This window comes from Chinchilla lanigera, unplaced genomic scaffold, assembly GCF_000276665.1.
Source record: "Chinchilla lanigera isolate Chin_1 unplaced genomic scaffold, ChiLan1.0 scaffold00056, whole genome shotgun sequence".
In the NCBI taxonomy this organism is placed as follows: Eukaryota; Metazoa; Chordata; class Mammalia; order Rodentia; family Chinchillidae; genus Chinchilla; species Chinchilla lanigera.
Window position 1 is genome coordinate 12,164,145 of NW_004955457.1, and position 15,621 is coordinate 12,179,765.

A 15,621-nucleotide genomic window follows, 5' to 3' on the forward strand; every position below is an offset into this window, starting at 1 on the left:
ACTATGAGGTTTTTTCCTATACATATACACCCATGATGAAAGTTTTATTTATAAATTAGGCAAAGGCCAGGTGTGGTGCTGCATGCCTATAATCCCAGCATTTGGGAGGCTGAGGGAGGAGGATGGAGACCAGCCTGGGCTACAAAGTAGACCTTGTCTGAAAAAGACAATCAATCAATCAATCAAAGGCAAAGGATTAACAACAATAATAGTAAAACTGAACAACTGTAATAATATACTATAAATCACGGCCAAATGGATCAGAGAAACAGTGCTTCATCATAATCCCAGCCTCTCTTCCGATCAGATGTGGAACTATGCTGTGGGCAGAAGGAAGTAGCATACCCAGCCATACATAAATAAGAGCAGGTATACTTTTCCTTGGGTCTTCCCTGCCCCAAAGACTGAAGAAAGGACTGAGATAGCACAGTTTTAGCTCCTGTCTCTAAGTCATTGATTAGATGTCAGCTTCGCCAGAGAGCCACCCAACCCACACTGGCCATAATCAATCTTTGTTGTGTTAAAGCAATAAAATTTGTAGGATTCACGGCAGCAGAAAGCGTTAACTACCCTAAACCAGAACAAATAAACTGAACTAGAGTGAGTCATAACAAATCCAAGCATTTATGTTAATCTGTCAATATATGGGAATTCTGATGAAAACCAAAGGAAAAACAACTATTCATGTACAGTTCAATCTGTAATGCCCCACCCAACTCCTATTTCTATGGTCGGTTTCTGAGATAATTTCTCAGGATCCGTGTCTCTGCCAGCAGCTCTCCAAAAGCTAAAGCAGCACACTTCAGCTTGGCAGAGAGATAAGCAGTAAGTGCTCAAGTGTTAACACCACCCAAAATTTCAACCACTGTGGGGTAAGAGGCGGCAGTTAAACAATTTATCTCTCAATGGGGCAATTTTATACAGTGCTCACTGACATAAATAAATCTGCCTCCAAATCCTGGGTGCAATCCAGAATATATATTCTACATGATTTATGAGAAAGTGCTAGGTGGGCCTGAGGCCAGTGGGCACCATGGTGTACTACTTAACAATGCACCTGATTTCTATCCCCTTCTTGTCTTTTTTTTTTTGGTCTTTTTGAGACAGGGTCTCACTATACAGTTCAGGCTGGCCTTGAGCTCACTTTGTAGCCCAGACTGGTCTCGAACTCACAACGATCCTCCTGCCTCAGCCTCCCATGTGCCACCACATCCGGCCCCCTTCCTATCTTTATGCTACTTTTCCAGTATCTTTTCCTGGGATAATCTCTTAAACAAACTGTTTTGAGCACAAGAAATCCTTGTCTCAGTGTCTTCTATTGGTAGAACACAAACTAAAACACCACTGCACTAACTTTCAAAACTACATCTTTATAATAAACTACAAGTTACCTGTCATGGTGAATTATGTGAGATAGAATACACTAAATCATTAAGTTATTTGTCTGGCTCACTGGACATGACAATAAAGATCATAAGTACTCTAGATTTAAAAACTAGGAGAAAGATCAACACTTTCAAAACTATTACATCTTAGCCTATCTGGGAAATTTATTCAAAGATACATAAGGAATAAACTTCAGAAAAAAAGCAAACCCCATGAAGAAGCTAGTAATTTGCCACCTGGTATATACTCACTCCCAACATCCCTTCCAACATTCTGGGAGTACATGACAAGGCTCACAGTTATACTTCATCTAGGTGCACTAACTGATTCTGGTGTGGGCATACATCTAATGGAGTCCTTCCCTGGAATTCTTCCAGTCAGAGCTGATGGAGAAGCCCTGTTGCCTCATGTTGTTACAGACGAAAGTAAGTCTAGAAGCCCTGTGGCCCTGTTCCCTCTATATAGAAAAATGGCCCTAAACGTGTCCTCCTTAAGGATAGACTTTGTCTTATTTCATCACTTATTTCCCCAGGAACTAAAGTACCATCTACCACATACTTAAAAATACGTATTCAAAAAATATGTGTTGAGTTGGGTGTGGCAGCACATGCCTGTAATCCTAGCACTCAGGAGGCTGGGGCAGGAAGATCATCACAAGTTCAAGGCCAGTCTGAATTACACAGTGAGACTCTATCTCAAAAAAATAAATGTTGATTTAGACAGGAGTTTAGAATGAAGCTAACAGGCAAATAATTGTGAAAGTTAAAGTGTCCTGAAAAGCATTTAATCCTTGTGGCCAGGTCTCTCTGTGCTGTTGGTTTTTCAAGGATTTCAATTATACTGTCATTCTACTTAGTTTAAACTGGGTTGTCATTTGCAACTAGGAGTCTAGAATACTACCACCTTCACCAAACAAAGGGAAAATCCAACAAACTAAACAGTAAAGCAATCTGCTCAAATGCTGCTCTATTTTTGATCCAACAAAGCCCTAAAGGATATGGTTTTCAAAGAGAAGGAAAAAAAGCAAGACTCATCTAATTTTTTTTCTAAAGGGTGATTTGAGAAAACACTTTCACAATGACATGCCCGAAAAACCTATTAGAAACAATATGAAGAACATTTTTTTCCTTATGTTCCATTTGGCCAAAATACCTCCAAGAATAGTATTTTATAACTCAAGCTTGATTCAGCCAAAGTAACTTCCAGAAAACCAAACTGGAGAATTTAGGGGCCAGACATTCTTGGTTCACCCCTCAAATAATCAAACTTTATCCTCTCTTGATTATTCTGTTAATTTTTATTAACACTATGACAATACAAACAGCAATTCATGGGTTTCCTTATGAAGTGGCACTGAAAAGCTCCTTAGAAAATAAGGACCACCATAGCATTAGAAAATAGGAAGCTAAGCCAGGAAGATCCCAAGTTTGAGGTCAGTTTGGGCTGTGAAGTGAAACCCTGTCTCAAAAAGTAAACAAACAAACAAACCAGTAACAACAAAAATTAGACAAGCTGAAATCCTACCTTTAGAAATACTGTAAAATGTTAAATTCTGAACACTCCATTCTCTGGGCATGATATTCATGAAAATAAATACAACCTAATTTAGAAGCATGCATCTAATATATGAGGCATACATCCAAATATTACTTCACCCAAAAATCTATTATAAACCATTTTTAAAAATAACTCTTTTAAATACATCCTATGTTAGAAGAGATTACTAATGTCTTTTTTTAAAAAAGTAGATACTGTGTTGTCTAAATGTTTTGATTCTAGATAAACCAAAGTTTACATGTAGAATAGCTCTGCACAATAATATAGTATCTCTCCATAAAAATTTTACAATCTAGCTGTTCTGAGTGTTTGCGTCTATAATGATTTGGTATTTATGTACTCTTACACTACTCTACCACCTCTACCACCCCTTACCACTCTAACTTTGAGACAACAGATAAGGTGTGGCAAAGTTGGCTGGGGAAATAAGTGGGACCTTTTAATTACAAGATCCCAGGACAGTGCCAAATAAATCCCAGGCCCCCATATATAGAACCTCTCATGGACTCCCATGAGATGTCGATGACATAAAAAAGACAGGAGACTCAGTGAGGTGCCTCCTCTCCTGACTGTACATGGTAGCCCACCCTGTGTCTCCCAAACCAGGGTGTACTTTCATTTATGCTGTTCTTTTTTCCTTTCTTGTTCAGCCCAAGTTTGCTCTGCAGACCAAGTTTCTCCCTTACCCCTTCACCATTCACTTTTCAAATAAATTTTGTCACCATTTTTGGCTTGTCTCATTCAATTCTTTGTTCCAGGCAAGGAGGACCTGGAGTATGTTTAATTGGTGAGCTGTTTCTAAAAGAACTTCCTGACAACAACTTCACTACAGTACACTTTTCTGTGAGTCAGCCATGCTAGATACATCTACTTCGCCACCAATTAGTATCTGCTCACCAGCCAATATTCCAAAGGCCACCAAAGACTGAAACCTAGCAGAAATAAATCAGATCTTCAACTAGATCTCAAATTGTGTGTTTAGTCCCTAAACCAATGATGGCAAACCTCTGGGCGCAGGTGCCACAGCTGGCTGTTAGTATCACTGAAAGCTGTAAAAGGTTCGTGTCACTGCTTCTGTAAGGCCAAATGGCTAGACTTCACCTTGAAATTGGTCTAAAACATAAGAACTACCATTCAAAGAGACCTTGGCACAGCTGTCCCTCTAAATGTAACTACTGTATTCAAGCACAGAATAACATCACTTCTCTTATCAAAATAGAGAACACACACACTGAAAGCTTTTTTTGAAGTGCCTCAAGAACAAAACTTACTAAGAGAGGCCTGAAGCATACATTTTTATTTATCCTTTTTTTAAAAAAATTCAAGCTTCATTTTAAAACACTGCTACAATAAAAATACATCTTTGATTACCCTCTTAAGAGAAGGAAATGTGGTATTTCCAAATAGTAAAATAAACAAATGAATAGAGAGTAGAAGTTATCTACAATATACTCCTCCACCCCACCAACCAGTGAAAATTGACCAGCAGTACCTTATATTTTCCTGAATATAAATGTACATATATACAAATATAATTTCTTTAAAAAAAATAAGTAGCAGGTGAGTTTCTGATTCTTCATGTCTTTCCCCCACTCAGCCTCAGACCTGCAGTTATGTGTGTGAGAATGGTGTGTATGTGAATGTGTAACACTAATAAATGTTCTATCAACAAAGTAGTTCACTGCAAATTCCACTGAGTCAACTTATTTTTATTAATTTTCTAAATTATTAATTTAAATGATTTCAAATTTTTAAAAATTTTCCTAAAATCATTTCCTTCTGTTCAACTGCTTTCAATATAAAGTTTGCAAGAAAGACAATCATTTTTTTAAAAAATCAAAATTTTTCAATATCATCAAGAATTTTCCTAACAACTACTATGATGCCCAATTTTACCAAGGCAAACTGTGTAAATACAAATTATACAAAAAATATTCTTCCACCAAGTTTTAGTCAGCAAATGCAGCCATAATGCATTGTTCACAGCTGTTTTTGTTTGCAGTATGTCAATTATAAGGTACACTCTGAGTAGGCAACTAATTCTGCGTGGTAAATCTGATTATTTTCTACTGATTTAACAACTGATTGTGGTAGGCAGAATCCTTAAACAGTCCCCAGGATCTGCTGTCCTAATCTCCGGGAGTATGAATTTGATGAGCTCACACCTTGATGATATTAGATGCCAAAAAGAGATTTCCAAATGTACAGTTACTAATCAGTTAATGGTGAGTTAATTCAAAGATGGATTATCTAAATGGGCCAAATCTAATCACTAGTACCTTTGATAGGCAGTTTTCTCTGGCTGGTTGCAGAAGAGCAAGAGACAGAGCTCTTACCTTTCTGGCTTTGAAGATTGAGGGCGTCACCTGGAAACACCTGAGAGTAGCCTCAAGGTGTAGAGAATGACCCCAGCAGCCAGTAAGAACACAGGCATCCATCTCTGTCCTTCAACCTCGATGGTCTGGGTGCTAACAACCATATGAACGAGTCTGTGGGACAGCCGGGCGTGGTGGTGCATGACTGTAACCCCAGCACTCAGGAGGCTGAGGCAGGAGGATCATGAGAGTTTGGGACCAGCCTGGGCTACCAAGTGAGCTCAAGGCCAGCCTGAACTGCACGGTGAGACGCTGTCTCAAAAAGACCAAAAAAAAAAGGTCTGTGTAGTGCCTTCTCACCAAGTCTGCTGGTAAAAACTCATCCCAACTGATATCTTTTTTTTTTTTTTTTGGTCTTTTTTAAGACAGAGTCTCACTATGCAGTTCAGGCTGGCCTTGAACTCACTTATGTGGCCCAGGCTGGCCTCAAACTCACAATGATCCTCCTACCTCAGCCTTGTAAGTGCTGGGATTACAGGCATGCGCCACCACGCCTGGCTCCAACTGACATCTTGACGTGACCTGTGAGACCTTGAGCAGAGAACAAGTGCAGACCCCTCCTGCCTCCACTTCTACCTACAGAGCTGAGAGATAACAAACAGGTTTTTTGGGTTTTCCAGGTTGTTGCATTTGTGGTCATTTATTACATCATCAACAGAAAACTATAATGATCCATGGAGAAATCCATAAGCAACTCCTGCAGACTGGTCTCATACAAACAAGGCCAGGATTACTACAATAGGCAAAGTAGGCACTCATCCTGAGTGCAAAATAACTTACTGGATTGGTAATTTGAGATCATGCATAATGAACAAATTAAAAATTTTAAACAGGATTTAAACTGGCACTTACATAATACATCTCACTCTTAATTTGGTCTTGCCAGATCCTAGCTCTAATCAGTTCATTGAGCATGTCTTAAGATGTTTTATTTTTAAAAATATTTTATTAAGACATTACACCTCAATTTGTGAGTGAGTGAGGGGGCCTTCTTTTTCTCACCCTAGTTCTGATGTACTTCTGAGGCAAATCTCACACTAAAATGGATTAATATATAAAAAATAGTAAAGTAATCCAAAAAAAAAGGTAAGAAAGGGGAAGAGTGGAACAAAAAAACAAAAGGGAAAACAAAACAAACAGTAATAAACCTACATCCAAATATATGAATAGTTTCATTAAATGTAAATGGTCTAAACACAGTAATAAAATAGAAGTCAGACTGATTTTAAAAAAATGCAAGATCCACCTGACTACAAGGTTGTCCTTTACAATACAGAAAAAATGAAACTATGTAGTAACAGAGAGAACATAAAAAATAGATTTTGCAAATATTAACCAAAGTAGACTACTGAACATGAAAAGTCAGAGAAAGAGGAACTTACATGGTAAAAGATTCAACTCACCAAGAAAGATATAATAATACATGTTAATACACATTTATTAAAAAAAGGCTTCAAAATTCATGAAGCAAAAACAGAATGGAAAAATGAAATAGAAAATCCACTAATTTATCTTAAGAATCCAATGTTTCCTTGCTCAGTAGCTCATAAAACAAGTAGACAAAATTAGCAAGGATAAATGAGACCTAAAATTCACTATCAGTTAATTTGACCTCGTTGGTATTTACAAATAAATGCTCTATCCAACAAAAAAGAATACACATGGAACTGATACATGAAACATTTGTCAAAGGAGATCACAGCCTTAAAAAAATGTAGAATAAATGAAATCAAAGTATATTCTGTGACAAGGAATCCAATTACTGTATCTGGAAAATCCCCAAACACAAGTTGAACAAAACCATTCTCAGAAATAATCTGAGACTCAAAGAAGCAGCCTCAAGGGATACTAGAAAATATTTGTACTGAATTAAAATGAAAATATGACATATCAGCTTTTGGGATGAATTGGAACAATTGCTTAGAGAATAATGCATTGTATTGCTGTAAGTGCTTCTATCAGAAAAGGAGGTCTCAAATCAAAAGCTTCAGCCTTCAGCCAGGCATGGTAGCACAGACCTGAATCCCAGACTCAGGAGGCTGAGGCACAAGGACTGTTCCCAGTTCAAGGCCACCCTGAACTACACAGCAAGACCCTGTCTCAAAAACCAAAAAAAAAAAAGAAAAATTTCACTCTTCATCTGAAATTCTAGGGGGAAAAAAAAGCAAATTAAGTAAAATGAATAAGAAAGAGAGGAGCAGAAATCAATGAAACAAAAAAGTAAATGAACCCAAAAGCTGGTTCTGGGGTTGATTTAAAAATTGTGTATCTCCAGCTGGACTACCAAGGGGAGAAAAAAAAGACAAATTTGTAACATGAGATAGAATGAAAGGAGGGATGGATTACACCACAACCCCTTACACATTAAAAGAATAAAGAAATACCACAATTTCATGTCCACAAATAAACCACTTCCTTGATTTTTTAATTTTTTTTTTTTGAGACAGGGTCTCCCTTCGTATACCCCAGGCTGGCCTCAAACTCACAGCAATCCTCCTGTCTCTGCCTACCCTGTCCTGGGATCTCAGTCTTGTATCACACTGCCCAGCTAACCCACTTCCTTGAAAGACTACAAAACACTCAAAAAATGAATAACCCGAATAGTCCTGCATCTATTAAACTACATTTATAGTTTAAAATCTTCTCTAGTGAAAATTTCAGGCCAAGATAGTTTCACTAAGGAAACTACACAAGTGAGACCCTGTCTCAAAATACATTATTTTAAAAAAAATTTTAAATGGAGGAAGAGGGACTGGAATTGTAGCTCAAAACAAGGCCCTGCGTTCAATTTCCAGTACTAAGAAAGAGGAAGAGGAGATAACATCTATGCCACATAATCTCATCCAGAAAATAGATGAGGAAGAGAATACTTCTCAACTTATCTTATGAAACCAGTATTACTGCGCTATCTAAACCAGATGAAAACATTAATAGTGTACAACAAACCAATATACCTCAGGAACACAAATGAAAAACCCTCAAAATATTAGTAAAAAGTCACTTTGGAAAACTGGTAGTTTTTTGTAAACCTATGTGGCCCAACAACCTCACTTTAAGGCTTGTCTGTTGTGGGTTTTTGGAGCGGGTACAGGGAGAATCAAACCCAGGGGTGCTCTACCACTAAGCTTACAGCCCCCAGGCCTTTTTATTACCGAACAGGGTCTCCCTAAATTGTGCAGGCTGGACTTGAACTTGTGATCCTCCTGCTTCAGTCTCCCAAGTACAAGAGTTGTGATTAACCATGTATGCCAACACATCCAACTACTCCTAGGAACTTAGGTAAAACAAAACAAAACAAAAAGTATGTTCAGGAAAACAGAAAGCCTATGTACAACAGCAGCTTTATTCATAATAACCGCATACTCCCAAATATTTTCAAGTGCTAAATGGAAAACAAAATGGTATATTCATATAAGAACTATTATTCAGCAATAAAAAAAACAAATTACTGATACATGCAACAAGATATATGAATCTCTAATACATTATGCTAAATGAATGAAGCTAGACTCAAAAAGGTAGGTACTGTACAACTCACTTAGACGACATGAAACCATTTTTCCTATTTTTAATTACTTTAAAAGGTAATTAAACATCTAAGGTGAAAATGCTAAAGGTATTGTAAGCTTTCAAACAGTGATAAAAAATATCTGGCAGTGACAGCACAGAGGCTGGAAGGCAGGAAGAGTATGTTAACAGAAGGTTCTACTGTGTGACGCGAGACTACACAGATGCAGGACATTTCTATCATTCAGAAATTCTGCCAGACAGGATGGCTCCAGCACAACACTAAGAACAGAGCAAGAAGTCTACCTAATAGCTGAGTGAAATAAAGGAATTATAAAAAGTATCCAAAGGAAGATGGGGGAAAGTATAGGGTCAACTGACAACAATTCCTCAAGTATATTTGACAACAGAAAAAAATGTACATCTTCTGACCAAGAAATTCCATTTCTAAGAATTTACACTACAGATAAAATAAACTCACAAAGTATATACAAGAATATTCAAATGCCTACTGCAGGGGCACATGCCATTAATCCCAGCAACTAAGGAGGCTAAGGCAGGAGGATGGCAAATTGAAGGTCAGCCTGGGCAAGTTAGCAGATTTGTTCAGGGTTACATAGTGAGTTCATCATCAGGCTGGACCATATAGCAAGATCCTGTCCCAGAAAAAAACAGAACGAAAGTTTGATTTGAAAATGAGGATGACAGAAAGAAGGAAAATATGTTATATACATGTATCAATCCCTCACAAGGAATGTAATCATTATATACTGGAAACATGGACTAATAAAAAAAAAGAAATAATGAAAAAAGAAATTTAGATAGCCAAAATGTAAAAATCAATAAAATTAATACAGGATAAAATAAATATGCTAGACAAGCAAAACAACACTTGGGAAGCAGAGGCAGGAGAATCTCCGTGAGCTCAAGGCCAGACTGGGCTACATAGTAAGACCCTATCTCAAAAAATAAATAAATAAAAATAAAAGAGTTGAAAATTAGGGCAGAAATGGGCAAAGTCTGAATCCAAGCACTATCACATCTGGGTAACAGCAGTTGTAAAAAGAGAAAACAAAGACACTGTAATAGAAAGCAGGATGACAGAAGAAAAATTCCCAAGAAATGAAGTATCTCTGGATTGAAAAGGCCCAGAGGTACATTCCCCGGCCCAGAGTAATCAATACACTAGACAGAAAACAACCAACCCAAACACCTCATACCAAATAATCCCTATGTCAGAATACTGGTAACACTTTCACGGAGAAAATGCACATATACACCACACACATGGTCAGCAATCAGAAGGGCACCAAAATTCTCAACAGTAGCAATTCTAGAGGCTAAAAGATGAAATGCTTTTCCTTTTGAAGCAGAAGATCAGTGCTGGAGTAAACCAGACAACCAACTGGGCAGAATGCACCAAAGGTCATAAAAACCAGGGCTAACAAACAGGTGCAGAAGCTGGAGCCCAAAATGATGTCAGGTTTATGGCTCTTGAGAACTGTGCACCAATCAAAAAAAGTGCTAGTTTCACCTTCATTTGAATCAGGTGTTGCTCACAGGGCCAATCAGAAGATGCTACTCTCAATCCTTCATTTACATGTATGTAAAACTAAACAATGATGATTCTGACCTTTATTTACATTTGGCAAGAGGCCAAGTGAACTTTTTCATAGGACAGTTAACATCTGGCCTGAGGCTGAGTTTTTGATGGGACAAACATCCACATGCCTTATTTGCATGAGGGGGAGGTAAACCCAGATATGTCGGATACTACAGAACCCTTTTTGTTTCATCCTCAGGGCTGCTAGGAGTCTTTTCACCTCCTCGTTCTAGCCCTGTACAGCATAATTCTTTTCTGTCTTCAGTGTACAACTTTGATGCCTTTCCTGTGTATCTTGTCCAATTCTTTATTCAGGACACCCAGGCCTTGGAGAGAAAGCCCACAGGAACCCCCCATCCAGGAACACTTGGGGGTGGGGTGTTGGGGATCCAACCCAGGGTCTCGTACAAGCTAAGTAAGTGCTCTACCACTGAGCTACACCTCCAACCTGAAGTGCTTTTGATATTCAGTAGAAAAATTACTTCCAAGTAGACTTCGTACTCAAACCATCAAGTACTAAGACATACCTGCAAGCTGAGGTCAGTGGTGCATGCCTAACATCCCAGCACTCTGGGAGGCTGAGGCAGGAAGATTCAAAGTTTGAGCCCAGCATGGGCAACTTGGCAATTTAGCAAGACACGGTCTCCATGCTGGGATTACAGATATGCATCATCTCTTTCCTCTGTCCAACATCCTCCCGTCTATGTCCTACATTTTACGCCAGAGAGGACTAAACATGACAGGAAAAATTTCATACCTCTAAGATTCACCTGCAAAGTCCTGTTTCTCACCAACCCAAATCAAAAGCTGTGTCAGGTGGAAGAATATTCATTCTCTCTCCAGGCCTCAGAACACACATATTACATACTTATATGGCTGTTTTTATGTGACTAGTCTTAGTCTCACAGTTCCCTGTCATTTATACATCTTTCAACTGGATAGTTAGTAACACAGCAAATAGTTTATCAAACTTACAGCACTGAACTTAAGTGGAAATTCTACCAGCCAAAAGGAATAGTAAGGTTTTACACTGCTTCATCCTCAGTTGCAAAACACAGACATCACAAGGCAAAAGGATTCCCTCCAAGGTGTGAAATTAGCAGCATCCTCCAGTTGTTAGACACGCTGAATTGTCAAAGCTCTGTACTTTACCAGACACTAGAAAGCCGATATCCTTACACAAACATGAAAACTCTGACACCCTACCTTCTGACTTTGAGTATGAGTCTGGAGAAATGCACCTCTCCTCACTGCTCCCGGAACTCCCCCACCCCAAAAAAGACCAACTTCACAGACAATTCATGCAAAATGAGGGTAAGACTGCCAGGAACAAAACCTGTTGTCAACGTACAAGCCACACTGCAAAAATAACACATCAGTACAGTAATAATCCCTTTTTCTAATGAGTTTTTGAACTGTTTTCCTTGGTGGTTTCTAGTGACTGTTTTTCACTGAGCATTCAATCCTTTTGCTAGCCTGGGCCACAATGAGTGAAGAGGAACTGTCTTGGGCTGCATATAAAATATGCAGAATAGTTACTATAAGTAACCAAACTTCTCCTTTTTTATATTTCCTATTACAACATTTTTTTTTGCAAGTGTCTCTCAGCCTCACTAGAGAGGAAGGGTGGGAGACTAGATCTGTGGAAGCCTAGTGTAGGGCCTGGAAACAAGTGCCTAGGCCTGTTTCCAACCCCAACCCAATTCTTCCTCAGGACACTGAATGGATGTTCCAGCATTCGAGGTGATTCTGACCCCAACTACCCAATGAGCTGACTCCACAGCTAACAGGCTTACATCCACAGCACTACCTTACTCTCTAGCCGCTCACTATGAGAATTCAGCTGTAATCAGGTCCAAGATCACCCCACACATTGGGTATATTCTAGGATGGCTCCGGGAACTCGGTGAAAATATTTTATTTATGTTTACAAACAAGTCAGGAACAGTAAGAAGAGAGTCTGAGGACAAGATGTGAAAGTGACTACAGTTAATATACAGTTGACCCTCAAACAACATAGGTTTGAGCTGCACAGGTCCAGTTATGCATGGGTCCTTATGAGGAATTTTTTTGGAAATTTTGTGACAATTTGAAAAAGCTCAAAGAGCACGGCCTAAAAATATCAAAAATAAATTTTAAATGTTAAATATGAACAAAGGCATAAAATATCAGTGACCGCCTCAATTTCTACTGTTATATGTAGAGCACTATTTCTATTACTGCCATAAAATATACATAAACCTATAAAAAGTTAACATCAAACCTTACAAATACAGGCCAAACACAGCCCCATTCTCAGTAAAGAGAAATGCACACAAGGGTGAAGATGCAATATAATACACAACTGCATAAAACTGTAGTTGGTATTACTGTATTACTGTAATAATTCTGTCGTCACCACCTGATGTGATTTCAGTGACCTCAAGTGGTTCAAGTACAGACTGAGACACCGATCCTCTTCACCTGAGCAATTCATCTCAAAATTGCATTTTCCACAAAAAAATGGTGTCTTGAGGTTTCTGTGTATTTTTTGCCGTATATATAGTACATACACCAAACAAAACACGTGTTAATCAACTGTTTTATGTTTTTGGTGAGGTAAACTTTAGGCTGTTAGTTGAATTTTGACGAAGTCTAAAGTTCTAAATAGGTTTCTTTGGTTTTTGCTTTGCTTTTTTTTTTTTTTTTTGGAGCGGTGCTGGGGACTGAACCCAGGGCCTCTGTACCATGCTACAATGCCAGCTCTTTTCTTAAAGTTACCCCAGGCTGGGCTCAAACTTGCTTCTTTCTGCCTCAGTTTCCCTGAGTGCTTGGCTTACAGGCATGCACCAACCTCCCTGGGCTTGTCTCTCTGACATTTTACTGAATAAGACAAAGCCAGGTAAAAGAAAAGAAGGTAAAAGAAAAAAGTTAACACTGTTGCCTAGTAACCTTTTCTAAGCACATCTCAGTACCTAATGACAAACCACTTTGCTATGGACAAGGCAAGCACCGGAAGGTGGAATGTTTAAAATACTTGAAAGGGTGGGCGCTCAGATTATCTTATCATAGACAAAAGTTTAGATCAGTTCTAGGTCAGACAATGATTAGCTCAATCGCCAGAAGAAAGAAACAACTAAGTAGAGCTCCTAAGACTTCAATTTAGGGTTTCTGAGATACTGAAGCCTTAACAAAGGTTATGACAACTGGTTTTTCCATTAGACAGAAGCCAGCAGCCTGATCTAAATGAATGTTAGAACCTGGATCACATCAAGTTTACAGAAGCACAGAGATATTTCTACACCAAGAACTTTGCATTTTATTGAGCCTGTAAACCGGTGGCAACCAAAAAGGTAGACTGGTGAGACAGTCACTCCGAAGAACAAATGATGCAATTACAGTACCTATAGTGTGTGCTACAAAGACTTGAAATCTGAAAACATTTTCCTCATTCTGCATAATGTTCACTAGACTGAAACAGGAGTACATTCCACAGAAGGACTATAAGACATTTACATCTGAGTAAGACTTAATAGAACAGGCAGTCTCCTTCCCACCCAGTTGACAGTGCTGCATTAGAAGTTTCCGTTTTCCTGTTTTGTTTTGGATGGGGGCGCTAAAGAGGATAACCAGTTTTACAGCAGGAATACTCCAGGAAGTGACACACCTGGTAAAAGCAGCTCTGGAAAACACGAAGAAAAAGGGCAAAGAGCCTGAGCCTCCAGAAAAGAGCCCCTAGAATTGGGAGGAAAAGAGCACCTTCCTCCAGGTTTTGCTAATACTTCATTTAAACCCAATTCTCCTCGGGCTGCTTCTCTGCTTTGAGTGTCGAATGGCTGCTAAAATGATAAGATTCTAAAACCAGACTGGGGGCCTGCCGCCTCTGCAGCCACCTCTGCAGCCCACTCACGAGGCCCTTCTTCCCCTCCTCCAGACTCAACAGGCTGGTTTCAGAAGGTCAAAGGAAAACTGGAGGAAATCTTGCCCACTGGGCAAGAGCTGCTTCAAAATCAAAGTACAAATAATTCCAGTGTATTATCTACTTCCCCGGTTTTCTCTTATACACCATGAAGCTGCTTCCTTGATGTCATTTGAGGACCGGGTCTTTGGAGTACGACTGACCACAGAGTTCAAATACGAACTCTGCCACTAGTTACTTTAACCCATCTAAAGGCTACTGCGAGGGTTAACGTGAGATCTGGCAGGAAAAATCACCTGCCTCACAGCAGCTCAGTAAGTGATGGGGGGAGCTCATACTTTTAATAATCAGAGTTTTAACTACTTTTGCATTTTCTAGATGTTTAAAATAGTACTCTACATCTAGTCAGACTACACTATGAATCATTTTTCAGGGTAATTCTTCCCCAAGAAAGAAATGTCTAAAACCTTTCATAAAAAATATAAAAATTCACCCTACTTTCCAGTTCAGAAACCCCTGTATCTCGGCTAGGAAGTACTGCACTGCCCTGAAATTCCCAACATTCTAAACGTAAGAGTCTAACAGAAACTCCCCTAAACAAAAACGTACGTTGGCACTACTATCAACACATATGTAAAAGCCACCTTTTTTTTTGAACTAGGTGCTGGCATAAAGGAGAGTCGCGATGAATCTTATTCCTTCCCACTTCCCACACTGAATTGCTCCAGTTATCCTTTTTGAATGACGCCATCAGAACCCATCAGCTCCATGCAGCACTCTTCCTCAGGTATACAAACAGCGGCAAATTTTAGGTCTCTTAAAATACTAACGAGAGAAAAAAACCCTGGGCTTTGTTTTGGAACGCTAGAAGCACAAGCATCAGTACAGCGTATCAGAACTACACCACCCAGGCCCTCAGACAAAACCCAGAGGCCTTCTGCAGGGCTCCTGCTTAACTTCTCGCGGCCCCTTCATCGAGTCTGCGGAAAGGTAAAGCTACGCTCCGCCGTCCCTGCGTCCTCGGGGCTCCCACTGCTGCAGCTACGGCGCGCAGTCCTCGGCTCGGAAGTGCTTTGCGGAACAGCAGCAGCGAGCAGCACCCATGTGCGACGGAGCACTGTCCACGTCACCAGGCAGAGTGACAAACCAGCCCTCGCCTCACCCCTAGGGACGGCGCTTAGGAACCGGAGGCTGCCGGCCGCCGGGTTCTGAGGAACACACACCCGCCGGGGCACAGGTTCCGCGGCTGCACCCGCGTCCGCGCGAGCAGGGGCCGGCCCGGGGGCGGAGCCGGG

The 15,621-nt window shown here is 39.7% G+C and overlaps 1 protein-coding gene across 1 annotated transcript in view; it reads right to left on the reverse strand.

Moving 5' to 3' along the window:
* Fam117b (family with sequence similarity 117, member B) overlaps positions 1-15,621 on the reverse strand; it is a gene marked incomplete in the record, with an annotated part of 73,474 nt that overhangs the window by 57,004 nt on the left and 849 nt on the right.